Raw genomic sequence first — 12,133 nt, 5'->3', positions numbered from 1 at the left:
ATTGTCCTACTGTTAGTGTACTGGTATAACTACTTCTGTGGACACTCTTCTTTGGAATAATGCTGGCTGGTTTTCCATCCATTTAATTCTTCATTTCCATTATATTTCCCTAAGCACATCGCTTTCCCTGTGTTTGGGCACCAGTGTTAAATATTCTTACCAAGCACTTAACCCAGCAAGACTAAGGCAAAATTGCTCTTGCAGGCTTTGAATTAAGGGAACCCCAAGTGTTTCTTAGTGTGTGTATGGTGTACCTGTTTAGTTTGGAGTGCTCTGTGCCCTGCTTCTGCCATCATTTGTATGCTGAGAAGTGCCTGTGTTTGGGTGTGGGAGTGGAAAAAAAAAAGTTAAGTTTCAGAGTAACCAGTACTTCCTCACTGAAATTATTATTTTTGATATATATTCTGCATTTAGCAGCAGAAGCAAAGACTTGGTGACAATAACCGTGTGGCACTAGATCGTAAGGACCATTCAGGCACAATTTAACTCAGTTAAGACAGTCTGAGGCATCAGGTGAGACTTCATCAAGATAAGGTTCTAGAAAGTCAGCTTTTGCCAGCACAGGCAGCACTATAATTGTAAGCAATTGATTAGAACAGTGATTGTCCTAATCAGAGTTATTTGGCTTTTATCTGACCTTTAATTTGTTGAACTAAACTGAAGCAAGTCTGATTTAGGTCAAAATAAGAATTCACATAGCCCTTTGCAGCAAATTAAACCCAGACAAACCACCATAGCTTTGCATGTAGACAAGCCCTAAGGCGTCAAAATGTCCAAGAGCAGTGACAAAGTGCTTGATGGTTGTCAGGGAACATGTGTTTTTACTTTCATTGTGGCAGGAAACACCATAGGGTCAGGGCTGCAAACCACTGTTTATATTGTTCTTTCTTCTACTTAGTTATTATATAACCAATTTGCAGCGCCCCATTATGTGCTACATCGGGTGCCTTTAAAATTATGTATTATAAGCATCTTTTTAAAATAAATTGTACCCACAAATTTTATTAATACTGGGAGTGGGAGAGCTGATTCATAACTGGCATTGTGCTAGATTTTATTGAATATGTACTTCGAGCATGACACCTGTTAAAAAGGCAAGTCCTGACTCAAGACAGTATTTTGACCTCCGTACAGCCCTGACTGAGGTGGGAAAGTAACCTTTTCAGTGTATTGCTTTGGGATGGTGATGGAAATATTATAGTGACCAAATATTAGGCTTTGTGCAGTCTATTTTCTTCTTTTCTTCCCCTTCCTTCCATTGCTTCATTTCTCCTTTTTTTTTCATCTCTTCCTCTCATTCTCTTTCTATACCATTTTGACTTTGCTTCCTATTCCTTTTTCTTGAGCTATCCTATTCATTTGATGCAGGATCCACATCACAGGCCTCTTCTTCTACACCATCTAACCATGATCTTCTCACTTCACCTGTGGCTCATTTCTCCTCAAGTCGTGCTTGCCAACACAGGACCACGGATTGGCTGAACAGTTTTTAGGGCTCGTTCATTTCACCACAAGTGAACAAAATTCACTTTAAGTGGTGTCATGCCGCTTGAATTTGGGCATGGGTACCAAAGGTTTCTTACTTATGTATTAGGCACGTGCTGTGGTTGCAAATTTTGTAGACAAATTACAGTGGTGGTTATCTGCCATTATGTCAGTGAAGTGTTTGTATGGTGCCAAGTGAGAAGGGATTAGTTAAGTTGAAAAAAAAATGGAGGTTAGTACAGGAATTGTAAGGTGGAAAAAACAGCTGAAAGAAAACTGGAATAAATTTCTCAGTCTGCTTTGCTATATAGGAATGTTGATGGTGCTGGCCAAACGGAAAGGATTCACAGGAACAGGAATGAAAGCCTGAGACCAGTGAAGTTCAGCTCTGCTCCTTTAGATGCTTATTTATGCTGATAAACGGTACCAAAAATTATGACTTGAACCTGTAATATGCAATGACTTTCAATAGGACAAATCTGTTTCTCAGGCCTGAGCTACCAAGGAATTGCCAACAGAAGTACAGAAGTATATTTCCCAATATAAAAGACATTCAAAACACCTATTTCCTCTAAATACTGTATATACTTACACGTATTCAGAAAAGATTAATTAAAACCAGAATCTGTATAGGAAAAAAATTAGCCCCAGGAAATTAAAGTGTTGTTATTTAAATGTTATTGCCCCTATTAATTGTTGAAATCTGTGATTTTTGCCTAAAAGCATAAGGAAAAAATAAGTTCAGGAGATCTGTTTCAGTGATGAAGACTGTGTTGTGATACAGGAACTGTCAGTTACCTCACCCAAACTGGAAATAAGAGGAAGATTTATAGGTGCCAGAGGAATGAGTTTCCAGAAGGCTATTCCAGTACCACCAGAATGGGTGAAAATAAATCCCAGTCTTTAGTTGTGGGTTGGGTGAGCTTTAGGTAAGGCTTAGTATTTTTACAAAAAGGGATTCTATGGTATTGATGTTTTCAGTGACACTACTAAGAATAACCCAGGAAGTTTTGTAATACAAAATGACTGCAACAAAATCAAAGTGGAATTAAACATTTTACAGGTGTGCTGGTTTTGGCTGGGATGGAGTTGATTTTCTTTTCAGTAGCTGATGTGGGATAAGTTTCGGATTTGTGACCAAAACAGCGTGGAGAGTACAGGGATATTTTCATTTTTGCTAGGCAGTGCTCGCATAGCATCAAGGTCTTTTCTGCTTCTTATCCCACCAATGAGGAGGCTGGGGGTGCTTAGGGACCTGGGAGAGGACACAGCCAGGACAGCTGAAAGGGGCATTCCACATCACATGGCATCATGCTCAGCACATAAAGCTGGGCAAGAGGTGGGGGGTGGAAATTCATGGCTGTGCTATTTGCCTTCCCAAGTTACTGTTGGGTGTGATGGGGCCCTGTTTTCCTGGGGGTGTCTGAACACCTGCCTGCCCACGGAAAGCTGTGAATGACTTCTTGCTTTGCATTGTGTGTGTGCACAGTTTCTGCTTTCCCTATTAAAGTGTCTTTATCTCAGAAAACTCTTATGAGTTTTCTCACTTTTACCTTTTCAATTCTCTCCCCCATCCCACCAGGGGAGTGGCTGTGTGGTGCTTAGTTGCTGGCTGGAGTTAAAATTTGACAGTTTGAAAGGATATGAAGCAGGAATAACCCATTTGAGTCAGTTCACCTATATTCAGAATAATATATTGAAGCTATAAAAAGAAAATTGCTAAACTCACTGGTGTATATGCATGAATTGTGCTAACAGACCTGGATACAGAATAATTAGGAAGCACTGAGTAAAGTTTTGCAGCTCTGACTACTGCAATTACCTCAATGATTTCAGGAAAGCATCAACTAGCAAAGCATGGATCAGTAATCTTTTCTATCTGTTGTTAGTCACAACCTTGTGTAGGATCACCAAAAAAAGGAGGGCAGTGTCATAAGGTACTGGAAATGCTGCTGCAACATAAAGAAAGATTGCCTTACATCACCATGTCCCGAATACCCTTACACCCCAGTTTCAAATATTTTTATACACAAACGTTTTACATTGTGCCTATCGGTTTTCTACCTCCCTTTTACTATTGTTAAGAATTCACATTTTTAAACTTCACGTATAATTTTCCCTGCCTGGATTTTGGACAAACACTGCACCAAACTCTGCTTTGCTATTGATCTTAAAATAAAAAAAAAACCACAAAAACTGGTACAGTGCTTTAGCAGAAAGGAAAACTGTACTTCTTATGAAAAGATTTTTTTTTCAAAAATGTTCTCTTACATCTTTGTAAAGAACTTTTCATAATTGATTCTAAGGGTAAAGGAGCAGCATGGTATTGCATATTAATTGGAGTGTAGAATTGAGTCAACTGAAAATACAGAGCTGGAATGGTAAAAAAAACTACAGGCCAAGGATTAATAATGTAATACTGAACATGTAAATTAAGAGCCATTGAAGTCAAGTATGCTGAGCTGTGAACATCTCTCCACTTTTTCAGTGGACTGGAGCCTGGATCCTCTGTGAGCTTACACAGCTGTGTCAAGCTGAGATATGGTAAAGGTCAGTTTTTCTTCTGCACCAGTATGTTAGTGTACAAGCCAGCATGGGACATAGTGACAACTAAGCTATCTATTAACTATCTCCTATTGACTTCCTCAGAACTAGGAGGAGGTGTGAGACACTGTTCATTCTGTTCACTTGCAACACATAAGAAATGGTCAGGTACTTTCCCCTGTTGCCTCCTTGGAAATTTTGCTAGTATTAAGCTCAATTTTCTGCATCGAGCAATGAAGAACTGGGGACTTGAGTTAAAACTCCTATTTTTCCAAGTTGTTTACTAAGTGTTCAACTTCTCTGTCACTATCTTGCTTGTCTTATCCATCCTTCTGTTCTTTACAGATAGTACCTGGCTACATTTTATTCTCAAAAACTTCTTCCTGCCTGCTGCAGCTGACCTCCAGGATGCTCCTTGGTCTCCCAGGCAAGGTGCTATGTATGTGTGCTCTACCATCTATACACACCTATGGCTTAACCTACTTCTCCACCTCTGATCAATCACTCCTCTGTTCCCCTCTGCCAATCCTGTACAGTACTTCTCATTTGGCAAATCTTTTCTATTCATAAAACAAAAGATAGCACCCATCTTCTGCTGGCAAACCCACTCCTTGTCCTTTCTCCACCGCCACTAATTCTGTCATCCTTCAAGCTGATCTGCTCCTTTTTCCCTCTCATATAAAAGCTAATTTTAGGTCATGGCTGCTCTTCTGTGAAGTATTTCCAATGACCTGTTTCCCCACCTCAGACCTTGTTTCCAAAATTCTTCCCCAGACTTAGGTCACATCTAGCCTGCAGATGCTCATAAATTACCAGCTTTCTAGAACTTTCTCCCAGGGAATCTTTAGTTTCTCCTTTCCACCCACAGTTCAGGGTCTCTCTGTTCACCATTTCAGGAGACAAAGTTTTCACTGCCCTCCTCACCCTTTTTCCTTACTAATCAGGAGCATCTTATAACCTTTGCACCCCTTCTTGGATGTTCTTGGGTTATTCATCCCTTCGGTTTCAGGCTTCACCTTTGGGGCCTGGCATTCCTCTGCTGATGCATTAATTTGGGGTTTATGTCAATCCCACACATTCTGGTCCAGTCCAGCTTTCCTCTAATAACTTCCTTCCCTTCTTCATTCCCTCCTCCAGCTTTCCTCAGAGGACTTTAACTTGTGCTGCCCTTTTTTCTTTAAGCCTGAAACAACTGCACCCATCTTGTGAGCCAAATCCACACTGCCTTCATTCAAATCTCCCCATAAAATGTACTTTTACCATAACACCTATCCAGCTCAGATTCTTCTCCTGAAATATATCCTGTTCCTCTGTAATAAAAACAAATCCTGTTTCATAACAAAACAAAAAGAACTGAGCAAGAGACTTACTACACAACTAATTTTTGGCAGTTGCTTTCTGCCAAGAGCAACATGCTTGTTCTTATCCCACTCCTTTGGATTGTTCTCCCCGTGTGCCTTTTGTTTGTCCTTTTGTTTTCAGCTTTTGATTCCTTCCTGAGGGCTCCTGGCCTGATCCTGTGCTCACACTGGTGTGAAGTGAGGAGTAGCTCTGCTGCAGCAAACAGAGCTATGCCAAGGTGAAATTTCTGTGGAAGGCGATCATCCCTTTGTTTTAATATTAGCTAATAAAGCCTGTGCACAACTCCAGCACAGCACTCTGGTTTTAATTAATAAAAATTAGCATATACAGCTACATACACTCTTCTTTTTCCCTCAGCTACTTTGAAGAAAACCCCTTTGTATGTCTTCCTGGTTGCTCTGTGTATTGACATTAAAAAAACCCCAAACGAATAAAACCCCAAAGCCAAAGCAGCATCAAACTCCCACGCAAACAAAAGGCTTGGGTGCTGCCGGTGGCGGGCAGTGTTGGGAGCAGTCCCGGCTCCCGGCCCCTGCTCCCGCCGCCGGGGAGCCGTCAATTCCCAGCCCGCCGTCCCTTCCTCCGCCTTTGCACAATCCCACTGCAGCGACTTCCCAGTCTTAATTGGAGCCTCTGGGCATTATTGTATTATTATTATTTAATAAACAACCACATAAAACACTGACATTTAAATAAAAGTAAAGAAAGGAAAGCTCTGACTCCTAGTCTGTTTTGTTTTCCTGTTGGCTTGGGTGGAAGCAGGAGCAGGTTTTCTCTACAATAACCATGCTCACAAAACACAAGCTTACATTTAATATTATAGGGAAGAGAGCTTACTGTGGATGAGCAGGCCAGACCTACTGCAGCTGTCAATTCCTGTTGCAACATAAGGTGTAAAATAGAGAGTAATAAACTGAACATTCCCGAATAAAAGGCACTGCTTTTCTTTCCTGGGCTACAATTTGCAAGGGTTTAGCCCCATTTTCTGCATTGTGACCCCCAGCATGTCCTTTTGAGTGGTTATCTGAAACTGACAGCCACAGGGATGCTATTAAAAATAATAAATAGAAAAGATAGTTTTATTTTTCCATTTGATTGTTTGAGGCATTCCAGTGTGAGAGTTATCATGACAAAAGAAAATGTGGTATCCTTGAAGTGAACGCAGAGGAGCACAACTGGTTCAATAAGGTTTTGAAAGAAAAACAAAGAGCTAAAAGCCAGATCTGACTCCTTTAGAAACAAGTCTAAAATGAGACAGGATTCAAAAGTGCTTAAAATACTTTGGTGGCAAGCAACAAAGAAACGTCTGTTACTAGAATTGATTGAATTAAGGAAAGGGAGAGAAAATCTTGAGAACTTTTAAAAAGTGGTTTTAATGTGTGGGGAGTATAAGGACAAAAATTCTCCCGGTCCACAGCTAGAGCCCTGAATCAGCGTAGCTCCTTTTCTTGAAGAAAGTGAAAACTAGACAAGGGGGAGTACGAACACCCTCGTTATCCTTTTTCATTGTGGATCAAAGAGGAGGAATTCAAAGGGCTGCCAGGTCTCCACTTTCCTGCAGTGAGTCTAGAGTGTGGGCTCCGTTTATTTCCCTCGCATTAGGCAATGCTTCTCTATTACTCTAGATGATCCAGTCCTGAAATGGACTTCTTGTGAGATCTGAATTCTATTTACTGGTTTGTGTTTTTCAAGTACTCAGTAGGAATGAAACATTCCAGCTATTTATAAAAATTATGTATATATGTGCTTTAATTCTAGGGAGTTCACCCCTCATTCTTCCCACCATTTCATTACACATTTGCTTTCCTGTATTATATATTAAAAGCTTCATGCAGTGGCTCACTTGCATTTACATATAAGGACTGTAATAATTCTGTGATGTTGCTTGGAAATTCTGTATGAACATGTTGTATAGAGTCAATGTGGGCATGACAAATGCATTTTAGATTTTTTGTAGATAAACACAGACAGTGAATGCAAATATGAGTGAATTTGTGTGCAAGTTTTAATATCTAAGCAGAGCTAATAAGTGCATGACACCTGTAACCACAACTGCCAGTGCAAACAGGGAAACTAGTTTTAAGGCATTTGCACTGTCTTAAAAGTACTGGGCTTTGAAATATTTCAGCTGTAATGGTTGTGAAGTGTTCATCCTCCAGCAGGTATTTAAGTGTATGGACTGTGTTATTAGGAGTACTGAGTTTATTAGCATCTGATATGTGAAAGTCCTTGTGAAAACAAGTACCAGAATGGTGAGGGCTGCCTTATGAAGCAATCTGTGGCTTTTAAAGACATTATGGAAATGTTACTGCAAAATGGATTAAAAAGTGCTGGTTGATGATCTTAGGGAGATGGTGTTAGGCGTGGAGATTTTTTTCGACAGCAAAATAGGAACTTATTGGAAGGGTTCTGTATTTCCATGAGTGGCTGTATAGTCAGTCATAGCCCTGGTCTAGAAGCAAGGAGCTTGCTCAGGAGAGGCACTGCAGGGACATATAATGTAAGGAGGAAAAGTAATGTGTTTGAATATGGGGTGTAGTAATTCCCTAGAGGGTGATGGAGTGACTGCTTTTTGTGAGAATACTGAGGCAAAATATATTAAATTGTTACCAACGTTGTAGAAAAGTATGTTCTGTAAAGCTTTCTAGTGCATTTTATCAAAATCATTTTATCAAGGCCAGGTTGGATGGGGTCTAGTGGAGTTGGAACTAGATGATCTTTAAGGTGACTTCTGACCCAAACCATTCTATGATTCTATGAAAGAGTTCATGTCACAAAAAGGAGATACATGCAAGTCTAAGACTTTAATCGACAAAAAGGCAAAATGAACCTCTTTCACCTCTTTCTTTATTCATGAATACGAATCTTTGCTTGTTTCTGTATTTGGTAGAGGTAAAGTTGTCCTTAATTGGCCTGCAAAATATTTCCTAGAGATGTAGCTCATGTTTAACATGTGAAGGAAATTGTTTTGAATTCACTGGAAGTCCACCAGCTCTTTCTAAATAAAACCATGTTAATGTAGATGTTGAAGTGCTACAACAAAAATTATGTTTCTCAGAGAAAGGAAATTAAATTGTCTTTGTATTTGCATTTCTTTAGAGCTCAGTCACAGCGATTTATTGATGGAAAATGAGAAGGAGACAGTCTTCAAAATGGCCAGTCAACTGAAGAAGCCAGCCTGGGAACATCTGTATCTTCCCATTTGAAAACCTCACCTGTTGCTTGCTCCTACAGAGTACCTGGAAAACACTGGTAAAAAACAAATTACAGTAGTGCCATTGTATTTTAGCAACTTTTTCTGTATAGCATTCTGTATAGCATATAGAATGATGTCAGAGGTTGATGACAATATATTAAGTTGTTCCAGTGAGAACAAATAATTTGGGGGCAAAAATCAGTGAGGACCCTGTCAGACACTGAACAATGTTTTTGGTTTTCATGTACTGATTCATCAGTGTTTATAGGCCTCCAACATGTAAATCACCCTGAGGTAATCTGGAAGGGAAGGATATGAATAAGCCAATTAAATTGGCAAAGAGCCTAAGGAACACCCTGTTTAGGGATAAAATCACGCCTTTCCTAGTGCCAGTAGTTTTGGAGGAAAAAATAGACTTAAAATCCTTACAGAGTTAAATTTCTTTGTAGAGAGAACCAATTTAGAAGACTTTGGTCTTCTTCTCTTGCATGTGTGAGCTTGGGTAACTGAGATAAGGCAGTAAGTGATGTGTTTTCTGCAAGTAACTTTAATTTTGATGACACAGAAGGATGTTATCCAGGTTGCAGAGGGTGTAGGAACTAGTTGCCTCATTTATGGTAATTATTTCGTATTCAGTTTTATGATATGAGCATTCAAAGGACTGAATTGCCCTTTATCTTTCCAAGTACCACCTCTTTTCTTTCTTTTTTTTTCCCAAAGCGGGGTACAATTTTCTATCAGGAAGCTTCTCCACCCAGCTTAGCAGTTACTAGCATACATGAAGGTGCTCTATATCTAAATAATAACAAAATCAACTACTCTTTTTTTGCCATCTGCCAGGTCTGTGCCTTCAGAGGTGTGATGTAACACGAAAAGAGGCAGAGGTGAAGAGAAGTTTTCACTGAAAGTTGTACAGAGGGAAAAGTATTTCCATTCTCAGTTTACTTCCTTACAGTATAAATGGATTCTCTTTGAGTTTTCAAGAGGCTTGCTGCTTGCTGGAAGACTGGGTCTGTTTTGCTGTTATTCCACTCAGGTCTTTGAACTCACACCCAATTCCAGTCAGGAAAATAGATCTCTCTCTAGAAGAGACATATCATGTGTGTGCCTTCACTGGAGGAAAGCCCCAGGCAGAACTCAGATGTGACACCAGTCACTTTACGTGGGAGTGGATCATTATGACCTCTCCAAGTGCCAGAGAAGCTGTAATTGGCATTTGTACATTATTCAGCGCCAGAGAATTTAACTGTAAACAGGAATCCATAGGAAATCAGGAGTCACCAGTTATATTGCTCATAGAGCTACTCATTTAAGAGCAGCTTTTGGACATTTTTCAGATGCCATTAAGAGTGGGGGAGAGGTAACCTCCCCTTTTTTTCTTCCATCATCTTCCATCTTCTTTGTAAGTCTAGAGTCATGTTCATGGTTGAAGGGAAGTAACTTCCTGAAAACAAAAACAGGCAGAAAGCAACAGAGACATGAGATCACTGGAGACACCACTATCAGTCCTCTGAATGCCTTGGAATTGACAGCATCAGGAGATCCTAGATATAAATGCCCCGATGGACAAAAGACCCAGATAAACATAGCTGTTAAGATGATTTCAGTGCCTCTCACCTAACCCCAGCCTGATAGCTCAGCATCTAGCTCATACCAGTCTTGACAGCCCTATGGAGACAAAGAGACGCCTTCCAGGAACAATCTGTACCAGCCCAAAGTAGGAATAAAAGGGATATGATGTACTCTCTTTGTCTGTCTGTCTGCATTGTATGCTAAGGAGGGCTAGATGACCATCTGAATTTTTTAGACAGCAGGTGATCAGTGACATGATTCCCAAGTTTACTGTTCAGCTCTTGCCATATGTTGCTGGCAGCAGATCAAACTCCTGTTACTAGATGAGGACGAGAAATTTTGCACCACAGGTTTAATTCAAGGATCCCTTTTGTTTTGAACTGGAACTAGAGATTCACTCATCTTCTTGGAGGTGTCTCTGGCTCTTATTCACTTTCAAGCATTCAGGAACTACTCAGAGCAGTGGAAAGAAACAGAAATAGCTGCTCTCACTTCTCTTGTTGGTGTATGTGCCCTGAAGAAACAGGAAGCAAAGTAAGGTTAAGCTGGGTTTAAAGGAACAAGATAATGTTTGGTAGAGGAAGGGAAAAATGCATAAGCTGGCCATGTCTCTAACTTACATAAACTGTTGCCAGGTCCTCAGGAAAACAAGGGATTAGGGAAATAGTCTAAATCTATGCTGCATGAAACACAGAGCACATGACACAAGCCTGAGCCCCTTTGTCTCAATAGACAGTGCTCTAGAATTGGTGTGACCTTACTTCTGCCCTTGTTAGTCTGAAATATGTAGCACAGCTTTAGGACGTGGTTCATCATTTATCAAGGGAAAATACAGTTCTGGATGGGAACGTGGAGGTGAAAAGTGTTCTGCACACCACGTTCACTTTCATGTTGTAACTTGCTGCTTGGAAAAAAACAGAACGTTTTGTCTTCTTGTAACACTGGTGAACAACTCCTTATCATAACCTTGTAAGAGGCTTCAAGTACATTCATGAATAGGAAGAGGATTAGGATGACACATCAAGGTTTTCTGAATACTTTTTTCTATTCATATGCATCCTCATATTTTTTTTTAGTTTTCTTTCCAGAGCAAGGTGTTTCTAATCTCTGGTGTGATTGGTAGATAACATCCTTTCACTCTTGGTGGCCCAGTTTGCTGTGAAACTCAAGCTGAGCAGTAGGAAAGTGAGTTTACGTGAGGGACTGTCAGACCTAAAGCAGCTAATTTAACTGGAAGGCCCTGCAATGACCTTTGCAAAGGAGGCCACTATTGCTCTGAGCAGTTACTGTGACAAAACCCAAGGATAAAACCCCACTTAGCCTGACTAAAATGTTTAGTGGGAAAGAACTTACATGGGAGATTTAAAGGATCTAATTTGTAGGGTAGAAAGAGGAAGATATCTATGTAGCTGGGGAACAATTGAAAGTGTTACTCTGAACACATCCATAAATCATCATGCCAGGTAGGGTATTTTCCCTTCCTTCAAGTATTTCCCAGGCTGGGAGTTTGCTTTGGCCACAGCTGCTTCTCTTCAACAGTCCATTAGAGTCCTGAGACTGGTTTTGAGCCAGCTGTGTAGGAAGGCTGTAATACTTCTCTCAGCTTGCAGCTGAAGAGTCAAGTGTGTAGCCTGGTGTGCCTTTTTTGAGGAGAGGACTCACATTAATTACCCTACATCTAAAGAAATCTAATTTCAGAGCACAAGGACACAGAGGAAAAAAGGAAGCCTGATTTTTCCAAGGTTCAAATGATCATATTAGTGCAGAGATTTGTGTCACAGGGAATGCCTCTGGGCCTTCTTGCCACCAGGGTTGTTAACAGAGGGCAGGAAATCAACTGAGACCAATGACTTCAGTGACAGCTGCCAGGGGAGTAGAGGTGGTATCTTTGGCATTAGGCTGAGGGGGCTACAACTGGTGGTGCAATGGCTGAAAAGTTTATCCTGTGTCTCGTTGCTTCTAGGGGTGTAAGTC

Source organism: Camarhynchus parvulus, chromosome 3 (assembly GCF_901933205.1).
Source record: "Camarhynchus parvulus chromosome 3, STF_HiC, whole genome shotgun sequence".
NCBI lineage: Eukaryota > Metazoa > Chordata > Aves > Passeriformes > Thraupidae > Camarhynchus > Camarhynchus parvulus.
This window is presented reverse-complemented; position numbering follows the sequence as displayed.